Genomic DNA, 27,125 nt, shown 5'->3' on the forward strand with positions numbered 1-27,125 from the left:
TCTGACGTTCTGGCTTCTACTTGCTCCACTCTGTTAGTGATACTCTCATTTGAGTTTTTAATTTGGTTTATAGTTTCCTTCATTTCTAGAATTATTGTTTGATTTTTTTAATAATCTATCTCCTGATAAAGATGCTTAATTTCTTCTTTTATCTACTTATGTAATTCATTTTTAATGTGTTCTTTCACTGTTTGAATTTGCCGTCTCATATCCTCTTTAAGGTTCCATTCCATCTGTCTAAGGTAATCCTTGAGTTCTTTATTTGACCATTTTTCTGATGCCTCTAGGTCCTCCTGAATATTTTGGCTGTCCTGCATTGTTTGTACTCCTTTTATTCCTTGCTTTTTCATGCTGCTCATGTTACTTCTTGTTCTGTTTGACTGCTGAGTTACTGTTTACTCCTATAAATTTATTTGATGCTTGGGAGGAAAGGTATTAGAAGGGAAGGGAAGAAGTCACTAAAGGGAATGAGAGTAAGCAGGTAGAATTCAAGGAAGGGGGAATAAGGCAATTGAAAAGAAAAAAGAAAAAATAGAAAAGAAAAAAGAAAAAAAAATAAAATTAAAATTAAATAAAAAAATTTTAAAAAAATTTAAAAAACAAAAAAGGAAAATGAAAAACAAAACCCAAATTAAAAAAAAAATTAATAAATGCAGTCTTAGAGTTTGATTAACTTCTCTTCCAGTAGGTGGAGCTGTTCCTACCGTGCCAAGCTTCTCCTCTCAATACGCGGGAACCAATCACTGTGCAGCAGCTCCTCCTCCTAGACTGGGCGGGTCTCCAATCCCGAGTGCCTAGGGCCTTCTCTTGTGTCTAGTCACTTCACCACTTTTCCTCAAGCCAGGCCCTGCTCACCAGTGACGCTCACCACAATACTGGCTACACGCCAGGTCTGCTGCTCTCGGAAGCCCCATTTTCATGAATGACTGGGCACACTCTCCCTGTTTGCTATTCCCTCAGACCCTAAGTTTGTAGAGCTTGGGGCTGAGAACCCTCAGCGAATTTTGCTTGCCCTCCGGTAGCCACACCCCCGGTAGCTGGTGCAAGAGACCTCAGTTGTCAGTACTGGTGGGAGTGGTAGCTGGGAGTTCTGCACCGCGGGTCCCGTGCCACTCCTGATTCCCTCGGTCTGGCTATCGCGATCACGGGAGAGCTGGGAGGGGCCCTTAAGGTTTCCCCGCTGTGTGGAGAGGGAAGGCTAGGGGGTTACACACCTGTTGCCGCCGGTTTCAATGGAGTTATCTCCTCCGCCGCATTCTGGTGACATCAGTTCTCTGCCATGGTGGTATCCCATGCAAATGGCGACAGTTCGTTCCCTTTGCCGGGTGACCAATGCAATGGGTGGGTCCTGACTGGCTCTCCCAAGCCCCGTTTCAATCCTGTGGCCACTGCCCATGAAGGCTCGATTGGCATTAACCTCGGTAGGTTCAGAAGGGCCGACCAGTTGTTTCAGCGGGATCGTTTAGTGCTGAGTCACAGCAGTTTGTCTGCGAGAAGCAGGCGAACGGGAACTTGAATTCAGCCGATCCGGGCTCGGTGTGTGTTCTGAGGGGCCCAGACTGTTCGCCCCAGATCCACGTCAGCTCAGCATTGCCTAGTGATCCTGAGCAAACAGCATTTAGACGGTTTACGACTCCCTATGCCCGCGCAGCTGAAGAGGTCAGAGACTTGATCTCTCTGTGCCTGCCGCCATGTTACTACTATAATTTTAGGAAGACAGTTCCATTGGCCAAAATAATTCTAAAGCATGGTTTTATATTCATTAGGTCAAATATTTGTTTCTATTAAATTAAGTGCTTATTCATGCTACCATGAATATATTCAGTAAGAAGAAACCCAGCTGGTCAAATATGAAACACCATCTTCTATACAGCAAGGAGAATCATCAGCCCAAGGATTCAGAAGCTTAATACTCAATAGGATTTAAGAGAGGTAGCCTTCAAAGCCAAAGTTTTTTTGTAATATTTGTTTTATTTATTCCAGTTTCTCAAACTTTTGATGGTCAGCTCTAATTGAGGAGAATTATAGACTTTTTTGGCCATCCATAATTACAAAAGGAGTTTTGAGATAAGGAATATGTGTTTAGAAGAAAAAAAAGTCTAAGTATTGAAAAGGAAATATCCTTTTCCAGCAAAATCTGATTTGTTGTTTTCAGAGGTTTAGCTTGAATTGTATCTATATTCTCCTTCCTATTTTGCCTTGTTTTCCTGAGGGAAGGCCCATGGATCACTGTAGAAGTTTTAAACCATTATTTGAATTAAGACAGACTCCTGAAAAGTACTTATCATAACTCACGGTGCTGACGGCAACAGGAAGAAATGGCAAAGGAAGACAAAATGGACCATTACACTCCATAAGAAGAAACCATTGAAAGGGACTTATTTGAGAAAAGGCTTTCAGATTAAAAAGTTAAATCTTGATCTCCTTTTATGGGTGGTCTTTAAAAGGCATTTCTCTGTCATATTTCAAGATTTTGCTATAGTTTTCAAAATTTATATTAAAAATAAAATGATGAGCTATGTATGAAAAATAAATTTTAATTTGTACATTTGAAATTATGCTTCAGTTCTTACATCATTTTCCACATGAATAATTCCCAGTACTTATGACGTGAAAACAGGTCTGGCTAGAATTGCTTGTTAAGACAGTTATAAATACCACCCATCAGTGAAAACCATAAATGCCAAGGACACTCAAACAGATTTATGAGGCCATCAGCATTAATCTATTAAAGATTCTAAAAATAAGCCTATTAATGCTGTTAGCATCTATTTTTCTTCACTCTCATTGCAACAAATTCACACAATGTTTTTTAAAAATCCATGATGAGACTAACATTTCAAGATTGTATCATTTAATTACTTTGTAATATTATGCAATTATTTTATGATAATCATCACAAAACATCTTAGTATGTATTTTTTAAGTGATATGGAAAATGCTTTTTATTTTTTTCACAAAATGTTCTAGTACCCTTGGAATAGTGATTTGAATTTTTATATCCCAAAGAAACACTTGGATATTAACAATATATTAAAAAAAACTATTATGGGATAAGCAATTTTTTTTAAGACTCCAAATAGATTAAGGCATGAAATATGCAGATCTGTGGCCAACTGGTATAGGTTAAGAACAAATGGCATTGAAGAATGTAGGTTTTAAAATCAACAAAATCTCTTGTGCAAACTTGAAGAGCTCTCCATTTACTTGACACTTCTAAGCTCTGGATTCTTTGTCCTCTACTTAACAATTAATTGAATTTAATGTACAATTTTACATAAGTACGTATCACAGTGCATATACATGACAAGTAAGCAGTAATATATTAACTAAATAACTAAAGTGATCTGATAACTTTATCATTTGGCTCCACATAAAGTCTTAGAAATGTTGATATGAAGTAATCCCAGGTCACCTAAGTCCCAAGAAGTTGAGGCTACTGGCTAATTAACACAAAATATTCAAAGTGCTTTAAATAGTATGTCATTTTTGTTGTTTCTATTTCTTTCTGTCTACAACACAGGAGGGGATAATCAAAGAAAACAGTAAATTTGGGGACAGAGGAACATGTGCTAATATTGTCCAACTTGTGAGACTTATAAAGGAAGTGTACTTCCTTTATAAGTATATGTACTGAGCAAACATACCCAGAAATATCAAGATAGAAATGTAGGAAAGAAAAACCTTACTCAAAGAATGTGATACACCTGGGATTGTTTCTTAAATATTAATGAAATTGGTATTCCCAACGAAGACAGTAAACAATTTTGTTTAAGTAAAATGCATTTAAAATGAGAAAAAAGATCAATTTATATGTCTTCGTGGTCTACCCAGTTTTACCATAAAAGCCACATAATTTTCTATCCCAAGAGCAAAAGTAAATTTGATATAAACTTGATTTTATCAAAGTTAAGAACTTTAAAAATTCAAAAGAGACTCTTTAGAAAGCTAAAATGCCATGCACAAATTAGGAGAAAAATAATTGCCAGTGATAATCTGATAAAACATTTTTATCCAGAATGTATAAGAAACTCTCACAACTCAATATTAAGAAGACAAAAGACCAGAATTTAAAATTGGCAAAATGTTTGAATAGTATGTAATCAAAGAAGACATACAAATTGGCCAATAAGCACAAAGGATACCCAACATCATTCATCTTTAGAAAAATTCAAACTAAACATCATTGTTATAAAGGTAATCAAAAAGACAGTAACTAGTATTGGCAAGTTTGTAGGAGAATACGGAAGAATGTAGAGAAAACTGGAACACCACACCTTGCTGGTAGAAATGCAAAAGTAGTATAGCCACTTTGGAAAAGAGTTTATCGGTTTCTTAAAATGCTAACTACAGACTTACCACACCACATAGTCCAGCAGTTCTACTCTTAAGACTATACCCAGGAGAATTTAAAATGTGTCTACACAAAGTCATGTTATTCAAGCAGTTATTTCAGGCTTATTCATCCTGACCAAAAAGTAGAAAACAAACACAATTGTCCATCAATACATAAATGGGTAAAATGAAGTATATTAAAACAATAAATACTATTTATCTATAAAAAGAAATAAACCCTTCAACAGATGAATGGATAAAGAAAATGTGGTATATATACATAAGGGAATATTACTCAGCCAAACAGAGAAATGAAATGGGCACTTGCTGGTAAATGGATGGACCTGGTAAATATCATGCTAAGTGAAATAAGCTAATCCCCAAAACCAATGGCCAAATGTTCTCTGATATGCAAATGCTAATTCACAGTAAGGAGAGTATAAGGAGATTAGAAATACTGTGGTTAGACAAAGGGGGATGAAGGGAAGTGGGGGAAATGGGAATAGGAAAGATAGCAGAATGAATCGAACGTAACTTTCTTATGTTTGTATAGGAATACAAGACCCATGTAATTCCACATCATGCATAGCCAGAAAAACAGGGAGTTGTACTCTATGTATGTATATTCTACTGTCATATAACTAAAAGGAACAAATACAAAAGGAATAAAGTCCTGCTACACACTGCAACATTAACAAATATCAGAAAATACCATGCGAATTTCAAGAAGCCAGACGCAAAGCACATGCTGCCCAATGTCATTTATATAATATAAAATGTCCAGAAAAACAATCTACAGAAACAAAAAGTAGATCAGCGTTGTTATGGACAGGGATGTCAATGAAGAGTGACTACAAAAGAGCCAAGGGGAGTTTGGGGGGTTGATAAAAATGTTCTGAAGTTAAATTGTGGTGAAGGCTATATACTTCTGTAAATTTACACAAATTCTCTGAATTACACAGTCAAAATGGATAAATTTTATGGTACATAAATTGTTCCTCAGCAAAACTGTTCACACACAAATTCATATCTAACCAGATAATTTTAGTAGATCCACTCAACCAGTGTGAGCTTTTCCTTATCCAGGATACTAACTTAGATATCTGGGGAGAGCAAAAAACCAGCATCTCAGACAAGGTTGGTCAGGAAAAGCAAGTGCAGAGATCAAGGCAGATGAAAACAAGGATTTGTTAGCTCAGGAATGAAGATTTGGAAACTTGGAATTCTCACACCCTAGACCAGCAGAGCTCTCGGTAATGATGGAGCTATCTCTGGCCTTGCTATCCACTATCATAGCAACTAGACACATGTGGCCACTAAGAACCTCAAATGTGGATAGTGACACCAAGAAACTAAAGTTTTTAATTATTTTGTCTTAATTTAAAATGTCACGGTGATATACAGCTAGTTAGTACCAAACTTCATCTCACAACTCTAGACATATCCAAAATGCAGATGGTCCTTTCAGGTACTTACACAATCTCTAACCTCACAGCTATTCACAGTTACAAACTTCATTCAGAGGATCCTTACATTGACCCAGAAAATGTTTATGAAGTTTCTATTATGTGGAAAATGGAACTTGATAACACAAAGATTAGTTGGACATGGTACTTCCCTTCAAGGAGCTTGTGTCCAGTAGGGAAAATAATTGAGCACAAATAGACGCATTACAGTGGGAAAGGAGTACCTTGAAAGTGCTTTGCAAGAGTGGTAGCACTTCAATGGGATGAAAATCATCTTCAGCTGCAATATGAAAAAATCACATGGAAAGTTTAGAAAACCAAGAGTTGACCACAGTTCTGAAAGAAAGTTGGGTGTGGCCTCAAGGAGGAAAGAAAGACACTCATGGTCAAAGTGACTCTGCAAAAAAGAGAAGGGAGAGGCTGGCTGAAGATCAAGCACCTTGGAATGTTTAAAAGATGTCACAAAGGAACCTCATTCCCAACACTCTGCTAGCCCTGCCATTGTGAACAGGTACCCTTCAACCACCTGATCAGGCAGATATGTTAGCAATTGTCTACTGGAGAACATAAATATTCTTCCAAATAAAATACATGGCTTTTAGGTAAAGCAAGAGAAAACCAGCCCCCCCCCATTGCCCCAGGAGAATCTACATGCAATTTGAAATCCCTGCATCTTCCCTAGGTGAGGCAACAGAACAGAAGACTGTGCTCGGTGGAGCCCACCAAACCTGGGCAGGCAAAAGCTTCCATTCACATCCCAGCTGACTTATATGCTCATGATCTCAAAAGCGACAAAATGTTCTAATATATTTCTCTGATGGGAGGTTAAGATGTTTCTTAGTGGTCCATGTCCCCAGAAGGCCCCCTCCTGCAGAGTTCTAGGTAGAACTACACAGGGCAGAACAGAAGACTGATAGAATCCTCCCCAAACACAGGAGGCCATAGGGAGAATTTCTCCATTTCCTTACAAACAGTAAGAAATAGTACTAGAGCCTGCTTCACCTCACAGAACAGCCGCTGCAATGGGAATTGTTCCCATGTCTGCAGGCAACTGCTCAGGTTTGACTCTCTCCACGCCCTGTTCCCTCCTTTAGCTCCATGAGTGAACCTATTTCAACACAGCCCATAGCAGAACTGGGGAGCTTAGTACATGGTTGATACAGAGGGAGAAAACAGATTGTGGTCTCAGAGTAAATGAAACCCTCACATCTATATCCTTAGCATAAAACTTTCCCCCAACACCCAGTATGCTACAAGCCCAGTTTGTTAGTGTCTTCAAGTTGAACTTATCACCATCTTCCTAAATCTAGTGTACTTTGTTTGCCCAAGTTGTTCAGGTTCACAAGTACCTTACTTCCCCACTTTCATCCAATTGGTCAATTGGTCAGTCTCTGACATCTCTGGGATTTCTCTTCCCCTCCCTGTCCCTCCCCAGGCCCATGGTGTTTTATTCCCTAATCATCTCTCACCTGCTCTATTTGGACCTAGCCTGTTTGAACTACTGCTCAAGAAACCTATTTGGGGATAAATAATAATTTTAAAGTTCCTCCATCGGGCTCTCCCCTTTGGAATTTTCCATACTTCCTCTTGTTTCTGTTGGTTCTGATCCGTTTCTTACACTGACGACTGTGATTCACTCTGTGACATACACTGGGCCTAGTCTTCTCTTCTAGTTTACTTCTAGGCTTCCTCTATTTTGACCATCCATCTGGGTCATGTTATAAATGTCAACTTGAGAATCGCCCTTGCACATGACCCAAGAGTCTCCATCAGGCACCATGAGCTGCACCATGGGCATCAGACCCCGTGTGACCTTCCAGCTCTGTGGGAGCCCCCAGGGAGTCCCAGTCCTTGCCAGGGAGAAGTTCTCCCTCCCTAGTCTCTCTTCCCTCCAGAGCGTTAATGGTAATATTTATAACCAACACAAGGGCAGCCCTCTATAGTTTTTAAATCTTATTTAAATTCTTTGAAAATACTCCTAATCATGGACCATACTATTAAAAAATCCAAAACGCTGATCGTGTCACTTTGCTACTGGCTCCTAACTGCATAAGGGATAAAAGACAAATGCTAAACTTGTTTAGAGCTGTCCATTATTGGATTAAGTTCGAGTTGTATTCCCCCGATTCTAACAAAGCCGACCCAGTGCATCGTATTCCCTAAACTCATGAACCACTTATTCCTCTTTCGTTTTGTTTCTATCATTTCTTCTTCTTGAACTAACATTCCCTTGCCTTTGTTCTAGCAATTCTTTAAGATTACTTCTAACTACTACCACCCTATGAAGGCCTAGATATCTGTTTATTTATTCTCTTCCCACTCTGAGGTTTTCATTCATCTTCCCTGCCAATTTTTTTTTTTTTTTCCCGGTACCAGGGATTGAATCCAGGGACACTTAACCACTGAGCCATATCCCAGCCCTTTTTTATATTTTATTTTGAGTCTGGGTCTCGCTAATTTGCTTAGGGCCTCAGCAACTTACTGAGGCTGGCTATGAACCTGCAATCCTCCTGCCTTGGCCTAACAAGTTGCTGGAATTGCAGGAGTCCACCACTGCACCCAGCTACCCTTACCATTCTTGAGAACTTCCTTCAGAAAGGAGACAAGTTCTGATCCATTCCTATTCCCAGCATTTGACATACACTAGGTGACAGGCCATTAATTTGTTGTTGTTGGGGGTGATGTTTTGGTACTTGAGATTGAACTCAGGGGCACTTAACAACTGAACCACATCCCCAACCCTTTTTTATTCTTTATTTTGAAACAGGGCATTGCTAAGTTGCTTAAGACCTTGCTAAGTTACTGAGGCCAGCCTCAAACTTGAGATCATACCACTTCAGCTTCCAGAGCCACTAGAATTTCCAGGTATATATGACCAGGCCTGGTGGTAATTTTGTTTTGTTTTTTAAGAAGTCTGAGTTGATAGGGGGCTGAGAGAGGAAGATATTAACCCAATTAAATGACAAAGAAAAGGAAATTACCCACAGATTAACTCACAAATAATATTTCAACCTCTAAGACCAAAAGATGATTATACATTATTTTCAGTCACCACTCAAGCAGCACAGAAAAGCATTATCACCTTACTGTTTTCCGTAAATGTTCTGTCTCTACATAGAAATGCATTTGATTGGCTAAAAATCATTTTTATTTAAAGTGAGGGGTGAAAAAGAAATTTCCTGAGGAAAGTATTACCAAATTCACCTTTTATGCTTAATACAGATTTCCCGGCTCTGTAAAGCATGGCGACCACCACGGAGACTGGCCACATTCACTGACAGGTATAGCATGCTACTTCCTTAGTCACATCAAGGTGGATCCGTGGCATCGAGATAGCCTTGGAAAATCATGGAAGATTTTTTAGTATGAAAGGAGTTATTGTACCACTAAATTATTTATCCACATCACTGCAGCTCGGGACTTAAGGATAGTAAGTGTACTAGAAATGTAGAAAGGGTCCTCATTTCCATAACCGTTTTTCCAAATGGGATAATATTAAGCCACATGGAAAAGCCTATTGTCAATTGTCATCTGTTTGAGGCCTCATAATCCAATGATGAGCCTACGACATGTACAAAATGACCCACAATCCAGGTGCAACTTAAACTCAGAAGGCCTTAAGATCCATTCCAAAAATATCGTAGAAATTCCTTCTCTGAGGTTTCATGAGAAGCTAAGGATTATGAAGTACAATTCTTCCTAAGGCCATAAAATTAACCTCAAAACATGGATCCAGAATATTTCCTGAAAAGCAAGAAATTATAGACAAGTCCCTTCATTACATGACCTGCCACTCACATATGTCCAGATCATACCCACTTGGAGACACATCCATGGACAGATGGACAGATGAGAGCATCATACTTGTAATATCACCATTTGAGTGACTGCTCTGTGCTGGTCACTGTAGTGTGGGCATTTTCAATTGCAAGTGATCCTCAATTGCAAGTGAACAACAAGACAGGCATGATAGTTCCCATCTTGTAGATAATATTAAAGGTTCAGAAGAGTGAAATAAAATGAGAAAATTTACTCAATAAAACATGGGATATTAAGAATTAATTCCATATTTGCCAAACCCCAAAGCTCTGAGTCTAAAATCAGCTGACCTTTAAAGACTGCATCTGGGTCTTGTGGGAGAAGTACACTCTGTTGTCATCAAGAAGGCCTGGGCCTTAGTTTCCACATCCCTGGTTTTATTTACAAGGTGTTAGGGTGGGTGCTGGCTTGGCTGTGCTGAATGGCAGAACCTCAGCATGAACCAATATGGGGTAGTCACACTGTCAAGTTTTATTACTAAAGAAGAACCCAAAAGGCTACTGTTTCCAGATAGTAGAGACCCTAACAGGAGGGTCAGATTAACAGTAGTGGCAGATTAGAGACCCTAAAAATCCTTTCACTGAAAATGCTTTAAAATGCTGCTATAAAGAGGAGAGAGAACGAGAAATAAAGTGGGGAGAGGATGAGAATCAGGAAAAGGAGGATTCCACAAGGAGGCCATATGGAAACTGTGCAGAAGATCATTGGTTGGTTTGGTTTGTTTCATCTTCTCCTAGAGAAGACAAATAGCAAGAATATATCAAGGTCATCTTTCACCTGGGTGTGACCTTGAGCTTTACATCCATCATGAGATTTTTATTTATATATATATTATATATATATACATTTTATATGATATGTTTTATATAATGTATATTAATATATATTAGTTTTATATATTCATAATTTAACAAAGATAATTAAACAGCCCTAGAGTTCCCTGGCAGCTTAGATAAAACCACTAAAATAGCAATTTAAAATTAAACATAGCAAATTGAATACAAACATTTATTTCTACTTACTTCTGGACCACCTATAAAGTGCATTTAATGAATAAAGACAAAAGCAAGATAAAACTAGATGAGGGATTTAAACACACACACACACACACACACACACACACAGGAAGGAAGAAGTGTGGAGTGCAAGTTCCATAGCCTGCCACGGGGGTGGGGGTGGGGCGGGAAGCACCTGCCTGTAGGTAGCAAGAACCATGCCCTTCAGGCTTTGCAACTGAAGGCAGCAGGTGGATTTGAGGGCTGAAACCAGAGAGGATCTTAATTGTCAGTTCATTTTCTTAGTTTTTTTTTCCCCTTACATCTCATAATTTTAAAAAGTTGTAACAAACACTGCTCTGAAAACCAATGGAGTTTAAAGAATACTAAAGTTAGGGGAGAAGGACATTGGTTGGTTTGGTTTGTTTCATCTTCTCCTAGAGAATACAAATCCTTTCCTATTTTGGAAGGCGAGATATGGAAGCTGCCATTCAAAATTCACCAAAAGTCAATTTGATCTAGATTAAACTCATCTCCTTTCACCCTGATCCCCATGTCTAAAGCATGACTGGTGGAGGAGGAAGGGGAATACAGGAGGAGGTGGACTCAGGTTCCACTCTTAGACCTAGCATCAGAGGGTCCTCAGTTTCAGACCTGTGAGCACATGCCCTATGCAGATTTATTTTGCTTCTCAGCCTGGCTTTACTGCCTGCTGAGTGACAGAGGGACACAGGGAATTTCCAGACCCTGCAGATAGTGCTGTATTTAAGATTTCCTGGACTCGATTCCATCTTGCCAACATCCACTTTCACCTGCAGTCCAGCTGGCTCTCCACCAGGCTGACCTCTCCCCATCCTAACCCCGAGGAGGCTGCCACACCTCCCTACTCACCTGCAACCAGCTTCTCTCCTTGTAAGACAATGCACTTAGGCTTCTTACCGTCCATGACTTTCTCTCTTAAATAATTATTTTGTCTTATTTTTTCTTAGTATTACCACAACAGTAAAGTTCTTTCCTATTTATTTACATCAAAACTACAATTTTTTAGGCTAAGTTTTTAATTAACCTTGATACAATATTTAACTCAAGGGAATGACTTCACATGAACATTAATATATAGTAGTGATTTTACTCTCAATCATAAGGAGGCATATTTATTCCTGTTAGCAAATAGTTTATTTGATTCTTCAAAAAATATGATAGGGCTGAGTTTATAGCTCGGTAGAGTGCTCACCTTGCACTGGGTTTGATCCTTGTACATGTGGAAGGCACTGGGTTCAATCCTCAGCACCACATTAAAATAATAATAATAATAAATTTTTAAGTTTAAAATTTAAATTTTATAATAATGGTATTGTATCCATCTATGACTAAAATAATTTAAAAAATAATATGACAGGTCCAGTATCTTTTTACTGATGCCTGAAAGAAACCTCATTCAATGGTTTTCCTATACAAAAAACTTAAGTCATGCAGCCACTGATTCTTCACCTAGTGAGGGAAATGCTAACCTTTCCATCAGCCTTCCAGAGCAGAGGATTGACATGGGTCAAGCCAACTTATTCATCTACGTAAACAATGAGAATGAATTTATTTATGAGTTTTATTTCCTTCATTGAGTCAAGTAGCAATAGAAAAGAAAGCCAGTGTAAATTTTTAAAAATTGTAAGTCAAATAACTTTTTAAGTAAAGGGCAGGTTTAGTTTATTCATGGGTATACATAGATTTTTGATGGCTATTAATAATATATTCATAATTAGGGATAGATTTTACTATACTTTTTCTCTTTAGTAAACAAAAAATAACTTGTAGCATCTAATTGACAGTTGTTCTCTTGTACATATGCTCACCATTAAATGACTTTTCAAATCTGTTCTTTGTCGATAATGCTAACCAATTTAAATCCAATTTATTGGACTTACTGTGTTTCCTATGCATATGTTAACTTTATATAGAATTCTTTAAAAGAAATAAATGCCTCAACATTCTATGATTTGTGAAAATGGTGATCTCACTAATGCATTGAATTTTACCCATTTGGGCTCTGGTGTATTTGATCAGTATTAATAGTCTATTAATAAAAAGCCTTTTTTTAACTGAGTGATGTGTTTCTGTACCTTGAATGTGGAGCACCTTTCAAAAGATAAGATGTTTTCAGTATTTTTCATTTCAGATCATTAATAAGGAGTCTGTGTTCTAACAATAAAAATATTGGTCTTTTGGAGTTTTCATGCAGAAAAAAAAAATCCTAAGTTCACTGTGTACTTCTCTTTCTAACCACTGCTTTTCTTTTCTTCCCATCACAAGATTGACCCATTTTTAGCATAATGGGTAACAACTGCAAGAACAGGGTTGGGAATGAGGGTACCACATGGGTACTGTCCTCTGGCTTTCATCCCAGGTCATACCTACTGCCGTTTCTCTTTCTGCTCTTAACCACCATATCCTGAGCCACATCTTTTAACACCGAGCATTACTGCACAGTTGCTGCAATGGATCACACTGAACTCGGCACCCCAAAGAGACATCAGTTTGAAGAAAAGACCCATAGGTGATGGGGGTGGCAGTGTGAATGTGTTTATCCTTTTGTCCCCAACATTTCATATCTATCAGCACATGAGATATACCTTTTCTATCTCCTTTCCCAACACCTCCTTTTATGCATCTGGGGCTCCAGATAAGGTAAACAGCTTTAACTGGGGATGATTCTAATTAGTGTTCCTCTGTGTATTTCAACCACAAAGTGTTGGTTTCACTACTCTCCGTCAATATTCAGGGTCCAGTTGAACCTGCAGAACAAAACAAAACAAAATACCACTCCCTGTAGATGTTTCTACATTTTTTTTTACTGTTCTGTTCTATTAATAACTTTAGTTGCATTTTTTTTTACTTCCCATATAACTATAAGCCCTTTCAGAGGAGAAACCATATGATGGACACATTTTCATCTCCAGCCCAACTCCTAGAAGGTGTTCAGTGAATACACATAGTGTAAAAGACTGAATATAATATTTTCCCCCATATTTTTATTGGTTCCTTATATTTGTACATAATAATGGCATTTGTTGTTTCATATTTATACATGCACACAACACAACCATAAAATCTGGCCAATATCATCCCCAGAACTTCCCCCTTCCCTTCCCACCTCCTACCCCTTGGTCCCTTTACTCATTCCCCCCTTTGATTTTCATGAGGACTACTCCCACCTTTTTGTTTTTATTTTTTCTCTCTAGCTTCCCCATATAAGAGAAAACATATGACCATTGACCTTCTGAGCTTGACTTATTTCACTTAACATAAAATAGTCCCTATTTCTATCCATTTTCCTGCAAATGACACAATTTCATTTTTCTTTGTCTGAATAAAACTCATTGCATATATAACACATTGTCTTTATCCATTCATCCACTGATAGCTAGGCTGGTTCCATAGTTTGCTATTATAAATTGTGCAGCTATGAACGTGGGGGTGCATGCATCACTGTAGTGAGAGACTAATTCTTCAGGATAAATACCAAGGAGTGGTGTAGCTGGGTTATAGAGTAATTTCATGCCTCATTTTGAGAAACTACCATACTGATTTTCATAGTGAAGGAACATAGTTTTTTAAGGACAAAAATTTACTGTACAAAACTAAGCCAGTTTGAAATTTAAATACAGTTTATTTAATCCCACCAAATATATGAAGTCTGAACAGAAGTAAAAAATAATTTTAACCACACTAAATCTTTAATGCTCAAAAAAGAGGGGGGGAAAGGAAGAAATATAAAGGGTGGAATGTGAGTAGGAGGCAGAAGAGGGATGAAAAACTAAATTGAATAGAATTATTTTAGTTGCATGAAGTTGCATCTGATGTTCCTCATTGGGATGTTGAGGTGGGTCTTTTGGCAAGGAATAAGAATTAAATATTAAATAAACATATTTAGCTAACTAGAATGATTAAATATTTTCCTGATGGCTGGCAATGATCTGAGAATGCTTTTTGGTGAGTAGCCTGAGGAATGGGGTCCCAGTGCCTGATTCTATAATTGCACTTATTGATTACAACCAAGACTGCTTACTTCCTGATGGGAAGGAGGCTCTTTTGAAATACTGTAAATTCAGTGCACTTTTTCAGAGTAAATCTAAGCATTGGTATCTCTTGCCAGGGAAGCAGAAACTTCACAGTAGAGTTTGAGATAACCCAAGGTTATCTCTGCATTTCAGCGGTTTTGGCAGAGAAGTTGGGTTTTGTTTCCTTTGGGACATCTTGCAACTCAACTCTCCCCATCCCACAGAGTAGAAGGCCCATGCCTTGAATAATAAGCAGAAAAGTCACCCGCTCCGTGTTAAATTTTGCAGCTCTAAACAAGCCCCAAGTAAACCTCCTTAATAAAATCTGACATTTTGAAATTCCTTGAAGGGAAGAAGCCAGTGAAAGGTCAGGCTTAGTGCTCAGCTATCATTTTGAGAAGGAAAATCTGGCTTGGAGTTTGATTGTATCAAAGAGCAAAAGAGTGACACCAAGATCTTTCCAGAGAGCAAAGATTAAAAAGGGAGACCCCACACTGACTGAGCAGCCCACCCTGTAGATGAGCCATTGTGTCATATCTAACCCATTTATTGTTGTTCTTTTATTATCATAATGTTTCTGAAGTAAGAAAGTATTTTCACTTTATAGACAATAAAATTAAAATTCAGAGGGTTTAATGATAAAACCAGCAAGTTATGAAGCAGAGATTTGAACTCAGGTCTTTATGACAGCAAGGACCCTATTAACCACACTATTCTCTAGTGACAAAACGTTTTAAGGAGAACAGGCTCTAAGATGGGGGAGGGGGGCTCTGACCATACATACCCTTCCCTTGATTCCCAGTGTCACCCAGGGTGGCCGAATTGGGACATTCTTCCTTGCCTCCTCCTTCATGGCCAGCAATCAGGTAATAGTGCTGTCATCTGATTGGTATTCAACTAAACACCGTCCCACCAGCTTCACAGCCTTCTGGTCAAGGGCAGGTGATGTCTCTCCTGTGATCTCAAAGAATAGTGATCAGTATTCTTCCCTAAATGATCGCCCATCATCGTGCTTCCATGTGGTAGGGAATGGTTGTAAGTCAGGGCCGTCTATTCGTCTGGCCCAATGCCCGATTCCAAGGCTTCCTAGATACGTTATCTCAGGCAAGCCACTTAATATTTTTAAAACATTAAAAACAGTTAATCGCAGTGCTTATTCTTCAGATAATTATCAAGATGAACCGAAAGAGCCACTGTTCAGCACCTGTAGAACATCTGGCATATAGCAAGTGCTTACAAAATGTTAGCTGTTCAGAGACACAAAAGGTGCCCGATTTCAGATCTTTCGACATCTTATTTTGGTGTAAAAGATATTAAGTCTTTTTTCTCGAGGGTGTCTTTATTACCTGTCACATGTGTTTGGCTGGTAATTTTCTGTGTATATGGGTACGTAATTTTTGAAATGTAGGGAATAAAAGTCATTAAGACTAAAACGAACTCAATGAGACTAAAATGGAGAACAGAAGATGTTCAGAAAAAGTTTATATCAAAGTTATAAACAAATCATAAAAATGCAAATGTGCAAAGAGGTCTCTAATAGCTAGAATTCCATCCTATAGGTGTCTGGGGACTTCTGACCTTTCCCTCCTGACTAAGGAATTAGAAAATCTCTCAAGGAATTTTTCACTGAGTTATCAAAAGTTTTAAATAGACAACACCACCAATTTTCTAGCTCATAGGACACAGTGTACTTAGTGTGTTTTTGATTTTGACATTGTTTTCAAGCATAAATTATGATGCATTATATCTAAATATCTTAATCAGCTGAAATGAAATTACTTAAAATTCCTGCAGGATCTTATTTCCTAATGGCTCTGGAACTAAAATTAGCTTTAATTCAATAGGTTATACGTGAATCAATTTGCCAAAGAGAATGCAGAGAGATGGAAGGAGAGAGGAGGAACAGACCAACTTTATTACTTATGACTACATGACTTTGAGATAGCATTGACCTTAGCACCAGAAACTGTTTCCACTAAGCCTGATGACTTCCCTAAGCCAGGGTGCTGAAGCCCTTTAAATTTCAGTATTACATAAGGATTATTATTATGACCATAAACTACAGCAGTGTAAGAATGAAATCATGTTCCAGTGAAATGCAAGTAGATTAAAGAAACAAATAGATCTGAGGTGTGTTTGTGCAGCTGCATGAATTGCTCATAACAATGGACGGTCTAGCTTTAGAAGTATCCTGGACTACTTCAACAGTGGCATTGAGGTGTTCTTGAGGTTGCATGGATCTGCCACACTGAGATTAGTAAGTGGTCAATCAGGTCTGTTTATGCAGTTATTCAAATACAGAGTGTCTGAGCTTATCAGAATTCATCAAGCCCAGAAGAACCTTGTTGGAAATTATTAATAAGCTAGTTTTCAAAATACTGATTGCTTCTTCGTCAGATTCTTTGTAGTTCTGAAGAAAAATTGTATCAAAGAACTAGTGTTCACAATGCATCCTGCATTAGAGATTTATAATATCTGCTATAACTTGGAAGCAAAATAACAGGAAGGCCAAGAGTACCAAAATTAAGGAGAAACATGTTACAGACACCAGTCCTGTTGAGGGCATCCAATGAGTTCATATGACACTAGAATGTGGGACCAGGAGTGGTCATAATTTCCATTCTGTCCTCACTTAGGTAAGCTGGAAATAGCAGAAGGAAATCCAGCCTTTGGGCAGATGGATTGTTGTTGCCCATTATTCTGGGAAACCTATTCATACAGAACAGGGCTCTGAGTAGTGACCAAGGGGAATGGCATATGACCCAAGATAGGAAAGGAGTAACCTACAAAAACTTGGCTGGATACCATGGCCCCACTGTGGTGTGAGTGTCTGTTTATAACTAAGGAGGAAATACCAAGAGACAGCTTGCCTTATGAAAGGACCCTAGGCCACCTACGTGATGGAGACTAGTTGGGTACCCAGGACTCATTCTTCAATAAAATATTCCTGAAGGTCCAACCAGAAGATAAATCAAAGATGCTACATGAAAGGTGACATTTATGACTAGACCACTAGATTAGTGATTGTCAGATTACAAATTCTGGACTCTAAATGGGAAAGTCAGCTGGGGTGAAAAGACATTGTTTTTGTGCATCTTTCTTTTAGGAAGTCCTGATGCTACATAGATGGCCCAAACTTCCAGAAGATTAAATACATGCAAAGCCTTACATCTATGGTTTAAAAAATTTTAAATTTTATTCCTTTTTTAGGATGATTTCCAAAGATGAAGGGAATTCATCAGATGAAAAACTAAAACAAGGGGGAAAAAAACTGCCTTCCATATCACAGTGGAAAGAACTTGAGTTTGTAACAAGGTAGATGTCTTGGTTGACTCTGTTACTTCATTGAAGGGTATTAGAGCTAAGTTAAATTATTTTCCACAGTAATATTGTATACAGAAAAAATGCAATGAAGATTGAATGACAGGAAAATCATTTTACAATGGGAATAATGTAAATACCAACTCTTATTTCTACATTACTTATGAAAATTAAATTAAGTAACATTGATGAATATCAATTTTATTTTCCATCACCCTGTACTCGCTATACAAGAAACTATCTTGTGATGTTTTCTTTGGATTCAATAGAATATGTTTTGGCTTAATCTGAATTACAAGACGATTGATGAAATAAGAAGTAGTCAGGGGGTTGGAGTTGTAGCTAAGAGAGCTTGCCTAGCACATGTGGAGCACTGAGTTTGATCCTCAGCACCAAATAAAATAAATAAAATAAAGGTGCTGTGTTCAACTAAAAATATTTCAAAAAAGAAAAGGTGAGATGAAAAATTATTAGCAAAATATCAGCAACCTAAATCCAACAATATAAAAAAATAAAGAATTATACACGATGACTAAGAGGGATTCATTCAAGGTGTACAGGGTTGGGTCACCATTAGAAAGTCAGATAATACAGCCTACAATATCAATAGACTAAAGAAAAATAATCACATAATCATAGCAATAGATGATAAAAAATAACAACAACAAAAATTTTGACAAAATGCAACACCCATTGATGAGTAAAAACTGCTTAGCAAACTGGGATAGAACTAAGCTTCCTCAATTGACAGAGAATATCTAAATACACAGAAGAGGCAAGAAAAAAACCCTGCAGTAAGATGGTACTTAATGGTGAGAAACTAGAAACTTCCCACTAACATGAACAAGGCACTCGTGTTTAGCATCATACTGGAAATCCTGTCTGATACAATGAAATAAGAAAATGAAACCAGAAGTATAATATAGATTGATAAGGAAGAAATAAAACTGCCTTTGTTCACGTGATGGTCTACATAGAAAATAAACCAAAATAACACCTGGAATTAATAAGTGATTATAGCAAAGTCTTAGGATGCAGTGTTAATATACAAAACACCATTTGAAATTTAAAACATGATTCTTAGGTATTTACTTAGGTATAAACATAATGCAGTGTAAGATTTATATGAGGAAAATTACAAAATTGTGGTGAAAGAACTCAAAGAACTAGATCAATAGAAAGATATTTGATGTTCATAGCTAGAAAGACAACAGCAGTAAGATGTCAGTTCTTCCCATTTAAACTATAGATTCAATGCAATTGCAATCACAATCTCATCAAGTTATTTTGTGGATACCAACAAACTGATTCTAAAGCTTGGCTTGTTTGTTCATCAAGAGACCCAGAATAGCCAATACAGAATTGAAAGTAGAAAAACTCAGAGGATTGATACTATCCAGCTTCCAAGACTTAACATTGTAACTAAAGCAATCAAGACAGCATGGTATTACTGAAAGACTAAAAATGAAACACTCAGTGAGATTGAATAGACAGCCCAGAAATAGATACACATGAATATAGTCAACCAATCTTTGGATCTTTGGCAAAAGATCAAAGGCCACAGAATGAAGAAATGATAAGCTTTTCAATACATGATACTGGAACAATTAGACATCCTCATGCCAAGAAGGAAACTAGTCACAGGCTTTGCACACTTTAGAAAAACTTTGAATGGATCATAGACACAAATGTAAGACACAAAACTCTAAAATTCCTATGGGATAACAAAGAAGAAAATCCAGATGAATCGAGTATGGCAATGTCTTTTAGATAGAGCAAAGATCTGATCCAAGAAAAACAAAATTTATAAGCTGAAGATTTTCTGTTCTATTAACGACACTATTGAGAAGACGACAAGCCACAAGCTAGAAAATATTTGCAAGAGATATATCTAATAAAGAACTGTTACTCAAAACACACAATTCTTCAAACTCCATAATAATAACTCAATTTTTAGAAATAGATTTTAAAAAAATGTGCAGACACCTCACCAAAAAAGATGTACAGATAGCAATCATGTGAAAAGTGCCCCACATCATGAAACAAAAATTTAAAAGTAAATAACAATGAGATGCCACTACATACCTATGAAAGTCCCCAAAATTTGGGACCCTAACACCACCAAATGTGGATGAAGATGTGGAGCAGCAGAACTCTCATTCGTTGCTGCTGCATTGCAAAATAGCCCAGCCTTTAGAAGACAGTATGTTATTTTCTTCTACAAGTCAACATAACCCTACCATATTTATCCAAGTGAATTGAAAACTTATTTCCACAAAAAAATCTTCCACACAGGAGTTTTATAGCATCTTTATTCATAACTGCCAAAACTTGAAAGCAACCAATATGTCTTTCACTAAATGAACAGGTAAACAAACTGACACAGATTGTGGAATATTATTCAGTGCTAAAAAGGAGTACACTGTCAAGACATGAGAAAATGTGCAGAAGTTTTAAATGCACATTACTAAGTAAAAGAAGTCATGTTGATAAGGCAGCATATTGTATAGTCCCAACTATCTGACATTCTGTAAAAGGCAAAATTGTGGAGAGAGTAAGAAGATTAGTACTTGGGAGTTAGTGGAAAGAGAGGGATGAATCAGAGGAGAACAGAGGATTTGGAAGATATTAAAACTATTCTTTGTGAAACTGAGTCTGTTAAAAAGTTCAATTTATTACATTAAACTTAATTTAATAAATGAGGATGTGCACTGCCATTATCCCTGTAAGTCTATTCTAACTCCAAGTATAATTGAGACCACTGTTAAGTCTGAAATTTTCTTGGCTTACAATTCTACAGTCGGCATACAGAACTGCATATACCCCCACAATCCAGGGACCATGAGAAAAGCATAGTTAACTTGACTTTAGCTTGAAAGTTAAGTCTCACTGCAAGGAATTTCAGGCCGATATATTGCTATAATAAAGAGGATTTCTGGAACTCCGAAATAAAATCATGATGAGATCACACATGACTACATAGAATATTCATTATAAAATGCAACCAAAGTCAACACTGAAGTTACTACTGAACCAACATAACAAGTTATTGGTCAATCAGCTTTAAATCCTTCCATGGCCTCCTTTGAGAAGAAATAGCCACAAGGTGCTTGAAATTGTTCAAAATGAGATTTTCATGTTTTGGGGGACTACAAAAGGAAAGAAGACTATTAGAGAATGTTAAGTTTACAAACACTGCATTAATCAAACCATTGTCACTTTTCTCCTTTTTTATTAATCTATTTTTTATTTGTAGATTCATTTATCTAGTCAGCCAGACACACACCGATAAACTTCATCATCATGCCACAAGATAGTAAATATCCGCTCTGTGCCACCCACTCTGCTAGAAAACATAAGAGGACAGAAATGGATTAAATGCTGCTATTAAGGATTCGTGCAAGCTCAGTCAATACCGGGATATGGGAACGAATGATAATGTAAGGTACAAAGTGTTAGGTGACACAAACAGCCCACTTTGAAGTGCTGGGGATTGAAAAGACAGAGGAGTCTCATTAGCAGAGGAATCGAGACATGCTTCGTAGAGGAGATGCTTCTCGAGCTACAGCTTGGAAAAGGACCAGGAATTGAACTTGTAGACACAAGAGGAAAAGGGTTTTTCAGACAATCTGCTGCTTTTCCCTTTTCAAGTAACCTCTATACCACAAAATTCTGGACCACAGCATCTAAGAGCTACCCTCTACTCATCTCAACTGAGACAGCAGAAAGGGAAATAAGCCCCAGCTCCCAAGGTCACTTCATGGCCAATGCAAGCCGAAAATTCAGAGATCCTGACTCCCATCCCGGAATTCATCTGCTTCCTCATTAACACTCACTGAACAGCAAATGCCTGCTTAATGTCCTGTTTAGATATTCGTTTTCCACTTGTCTGGTTTAGCAGAGTTGAATTACAACCAAACCTGATGGCCAATGACTTTATTTGCATTTGGCATCAACAGGGATCCAAGCAGAGGCTGGGGTCTATCTCAGCTGAATTGTGTTACTCACATGCAAATTGCGTAATTACTCCCTACTGCTGCTCCAATATTGATCCCAATATTGAGATTAATTCCTCACCCAGTTGTTTCCCCTGTAATGTTCTTAATTTGATTCCACCAAGATTCATCGCGTCACTCTTACACTAACAAAAACAGACACCTAGAAGTCACTGGATTTTGCATTTATACTTTAGGACAAAATGAGTGGGTGAATGAATGGATCATTTTTTTGTCATTTATTAGTGATCGGCAGACAATTGTGGCCCTCAAAGAAACAAAAAGATCAACATAGAAGGCAGTGGATGTGGGAAGAACTTAGATCCCTGGAATTTTGAACAGTTTGACAAAAGCCCAACAGTAGACAGCAAAAGTCTTGGTAGTCTGAGAAGTAGGAACAGGGCTAATTAGAAGAACAAAAGCCCAAATCCAACAGTTTGGAGGAATTCAAAGTCGGAAAGGCAACTTAAGATTTTCCAGATACAAATAAATGGAAAGAAAGTTCCCATTTTCCTGCTTTCTTCCTCTGTTCCCTTTTCCATCCTGGGAAAATCTAGACTCAGGATCACAGATCAAGGTGCATTGAAAGAGATGGGTTACAGATGTTTGATTCCATTTTGCTGGGCCTTCCAGTCAAAGAACCACATTAGGGTAAAATTCGTGATGCACACTGAGCTCAGTAAGCAAATGGAGCAGTTGGCCTCATGGGCAGCCTTGGACTGAGGCCCAAAGACCTAAGGAAGAGTGTCACTCATAGTTCAGATGAGTTTGTCAGAACTCTCCGCACTGGTTGTTGATGCCAAATCTAAGCTAAATAATAATGTATGCTTTCCTTCTGCTTTCCCTGGCCCCTATGGGTCTGTGTCCCCCAGGAATCCATAAGGATTGGTGACTGTGATCCAGGCACAAACCAGGTATTCCTGGAATCACAGGCCATTACCATGTCAGGGTACTCAAAAATCTACCTTTTATTTTCTAATACCAAAGAGACCTGAATTTAAATCCCAATTCTGTCACCTCCTAGGAATATAAACGTGAGCAGTTTTCTAATGTATAAAGCAAGGATCATAAGCAAAAACTAGGTTACAGAAATTAAAGAGTTTGTAGAAGTGAATCTGTTTTGTAAAATATAAAGAAATGTGAAAATATGTCGTGTTGTAGAAAAGATACAGATCTTAGGATCACAGAGAAATATTTTAAGTACATAATCTCCTCCTTAGTAGCAGCTTGGTTCACTGTTCTGAAGTTCAGTGTCTACATTTGTGAAATGAATTGAAAATTCCTTCCCTAGAGGATTGTGTGAAGTTTAGATAAGACAGTGTTTGTAAAATATCTGAAAATCATAGTCATTTAATGAATGATTCTTTTTATTATTGCATGTGTTTTTTCTGTTACTATTATTTCTGCTGCATTACTGCCCAATGAGTAGGGGCTGATAAACAGAAACAACTGCAATTCTTTGTAGGACCTGTCTTTGGAGTAGGCTGTATTCTGACTTATTTTTACCAATCTGGGGGCACAGACAGTACCATGCTCCAATCTGAGAAGCAATAGAGGGGCCCATGGTGGAGCCTGAGTTTGCACTAGTCTCCCCAGAAATCTTTCCTCTCTGTCCAGGGTCTCCATTGAGGTGGCTGTATGGATGCAGTCTCTCCTTCAGGCACATTAGACTGACCCCCCAGGACCTTCTGGAGAGCTCTGGGCCTCTGCCTCAGATCCAGCATAATTAATCTGTGCTTAGACCCTGCAATGGACCCAATACCACTTTGTATTGACTGAATCACTGTCCCCAACTAGACCTTAGCTCAGAAATGAAAAATTATAATGCTCATAAGACCCAGCCAGGGTTAATACAAACCCTAAAGCCCAATCACAGCCAAGCCAACCATAACCTTTGTAGTAATTACGCCCAGAGAAAGGAGCTCTATGCCTGAGGATTTCAACCTCTCAACTAGAAGGGCAGGAATGGGCCACCGATTCCAAACCCAGGGCCTGGAGCCCTGATACAGATAAAGAGTCAGGCTAGTCCCCTCTTTCTTTGGACTTGCCCAAGTAATCAAAAAGACAATCATTATCTAAAAATGAAATGACTCAGCTCACTTAAAAACTCTTTTAGCTGATCAGCCCATCACTCTCTCGTACTAAGTGCACAGTCCGTTGCTCTCTTGTACTAAGTGCACAACACGTCACTCTCATGTACCAAGTGCACAGCCCTCATGAGACAGTGTCTCGAGGTTGAAAGGCCTGCTCATAAGGAGCTGACCCTCGACTCCTAATTTTGCTTGAAGTATTCACCAAGTGAAATGTTTTTAGTGTTTTTATTGTTTTTGCCCATGAACTTAGTCATCTGAATTTATGTTCTATCTTAGTTTTCTCCTATCATCTCATGAATTCTAAAGAGCAAAAACAAGCCATACGGAAGTTCTTTATATCATCTTATAAACCAGGGCACTTTGTCCCTGTTCTGTCGTGCTCAGGTTACTTCCTTTTCCAAAAATTCAGTGTATTGAAGAACTTTAAAGTCCTATTCAGGACTAAACACAAGAATTCTTCCAACAGAGTCTGTACCGAAGGCTTAGATTTACCACCCCCTGTCCCACACAAAGCTAGTTTTCAGCATGGTGAACCAAAATGATATTTTAAGAATCAAGGTCTGAATACTAATAGGACCAATGCCATTTCATGAGAAGCATTTAAACAGTGCTTTATCTCCTTCAAAGTACAACAACATTCACTGACCCATTCCATGGTGAATCTGAGTGATAATTTAATTAGTGACATGCAGGAGACAACAGCCAGCTACAAACTGAGAGTTATAAAGCCACTATTAAGAGTGTATTAAAACCCTAATGATGCCAGCTGCTGTAGATAGCCCATAACCTTCCTTTCCTTGACCTGCCCTTCACATATAACACCAGACAAGGCAGAGCAAGCAATTTCAGACCAGACAAGGCACAGCAAATAAATACTTGGGTTTTGCTTTAATCCAGAAAAAAAAGATTGGTCAAACTCTAATGAAGCTGGACTGGGCTCTTTTATTCTAAGAAGCATGCCCAGGAAGATGCATAACTTGATCTGTCTTGGGGAAGCAGTACAACATAGCAAAGGTCCAGAGTTAAGGGTAGAATCCAACACCCATATTGGCTAAAGGAAATGGCTATGGAGCTGCAAGTTCTTGAAAAATCTTCAGTCTTCTGGCTTTTGTAAACATTAACCCTCATTTTAAATTTATATTACATGAGCTTGGTTTGCATAATGATGATCATGTAATGATGATCATGAGTCCCTTAAAGAGCAAGGGACTCAATAGTTTGCAATTGCTTCACATGTGTTCTGTCATTTGATCGTTACAAACTGCCTCTCATCTGAAGGATAATTATCTTATTTTCTTTGAGAAGGTGAGCATGCACAGAAGTGGATGATTGATACCAAGTCTGATCTTCAGTAAATGTTTTAGCTAGAAGGATTCAGGTCTAACTCCATGCATCACCACACTACTATTGAGCTGCAGTTCTTCACTGCAAAGCTCCATGATAACGACAATGTCATGCCCACTATGGTACAGACTGCTGATTTTCTACCAAAGTGAAAGGATCACATGAGACATCCATGAGCCTCCTTAAAAGAGGGTATCTTCCTTTCTCCTCCAAGCTCAAACTTTTATTATAAACCTTGGTGACGTTCAGGCCATAATCTAGATATTCTATGGAAAAAAATCTGGAGTGTCTCTGCCTCTCCTACGACTGTAGAATAACTATCCTGGTTTTGGATATTGACTTAGGAAAGAAATATATACCCAATGTAAGCCTCCAGTTTGGGGATATTGGTCACTCATTTCTGAGTACACCCCCAACAGACATAGGGGCCCACAGCATCCTTATCGAGACTATGATTAGATAGTCAAAGTCAATAGATGTCAGATGTAGAGGGAACTTATTTCTCTGCAAGCTGAGATTTTGTGTTTCTATGAGTGTGTGTGCATGTGTGTTTTATAAGCTATGAAATGGTATTTTATACAACATTACCTCTAGAGGACAAGAGCCTGCTATTATTCTCCGTATAACAGGTGCAAAGCACACTACCTGCAAGAAAGCATCTTCATGAATCTAAAATGTAGTCTGAAGGGGCTACATAAAGTGCAAGGGTCTGTGTAAATGCAACGAGTTAAGAGTCCCATGGTTATTTTAGGATACTGCAAATTGAACCAAAGGAAAATCTAAAATGTGTCACATTATCTGTTTTCTAGATCATGGGAATGGTTAGTTTGGCTGGATAAATGCTATATATTTAGTCTCAGTAATTGAACTAATTATATTTCAAATGTAAATGTGTAATCTAATGCAAACAGAAAGCAATTTGGGACTAATTATTCTTTCTTCTTAATGCAAAACAGAGAAACGGCTCTATGATCCCAAATATCATAAGCTGAGAGAAAAACACCCTGGTAACTATTTAAGCCCCTTAGTGGCAAGGAATAGAAGGAAGTAACAGATACTTTTGAATAATGATTATATATATAAGAAAACTTATATGGATGCCTAAGCATTAGGATCTGCATTATGATAGACCTTCAGAATTAAAGAGATATGTATCATATGACCCTGTTCTTGAGGAAATCAAAGTAGAGTGAAGATCAGTGTGAAAAACAATAACCACATATTATAAGGATTACTACTGTATTGAAAACATAGCAAAAACATAGTATAGAAAACAGCAAAAGTGGCAAATGTGTTTGCTTTGTAAAGAATGAGAATTCTCCAGACAAGCATTTGAATTATGTTTGAATGATGACTAAAGTTTTCCTGGTACACAGAGTAGGGGACATTCCAGGAAAACACTGTGTAGTCTTTGAAATGGAAATGGCATTGGACTATGGATTTGAAAGAGCATTGGATATTTAGGAAACCAGCAAGTTATCCAACCGTCTTCCCACTTGATACCTAGATACTCATCCAATATGATATCCTTTTCTTTGGGTTAGGACAATGGCAGAGATCTAGAGAGTTGCTGGATCCCCTACTTACATTAGCCACACACTGCTAAAGTGTTAAAAACAAAAAAACAAACTCACATGCTCTTATCACTGCAAGTTTTCTTCCTCAACCTCTGGTGTAAACCAAGAAGCTCTGGTGTGCCCAT

The sequence above is a fragment of the Marmota marmota genome, unplaced genomic scaffold (assembly GCF_001458135.2).
Source record: "Marmota marmota marmota unplaced genomic scaffold, marMar, whole genome shotgun sequence".
Taxonomy (NCBI): Eukaryota; Metazoa; Chordata; class Mammalia; order Rodentia; family Sciuridae; genus Marmota; species Marmota marmota.